The sequence below is a fragment of the Eutrema salsugineum genome, unplaced genomic scaffold, assembly GCF_000478725.1.
Source record: "Eutrema salsugineum unplaced genomic scaffold, Eutsalg1_0 scaffold_4, whole genome shotgun sequence".
Taxonomy (NCBI): domain Eukaryota; kingdom Viridiplantae; phylum Streptophyta; class Magnoliopsida; order Brassicales; family Brassicaceae; genus Eutrema; species Eutrema salsugineum.
Window position 1 is genome coordinate 7,315,197 of NW_006256686.1, and position 472 is coordinate 7,315,668.

A 472-nucleotide genomic window follows, 5' to 3' on the forward strand; every position below is an offset into this window, starting at 1 on the left:
ATCAATCCATCGGGAATACCCTAGAGAATCTCACTAACAAACACAGGCACTATGTAGTCCGTAATACGTCATCCAGAAATCTATGCAATCAGATCTAACTTTCAGTCAACCAGCTCTAAACCTTCATTAAAAATCTAGATGGTTCTCATCGAAGAAAATCTAGGCAAGGCAATCTAGGCTAGGTGTCAAGAAGGATTATTTTGGGGGTAGGGCTTAAAGTGTTTAAAGGTTACCTGAAGATCTGGAGGATGCATGATATTATGCAAAACCGCAAGAGAGAGTGAAGCTGTCGGTATTGATAACACCGGATTTTGACCATTTTTGTGGATCACTTTAATATCTTTTACAGGTGTTTTTACTCCATTTTCAAAAATTTTCAAAAGATTTCTATGTTTCCGGATTTTAAAAGACTTTTCAGGTAATTTAGGATAAAGAGGCACAAAATGGAACAAAATCCTCACTCTAAGTTTGG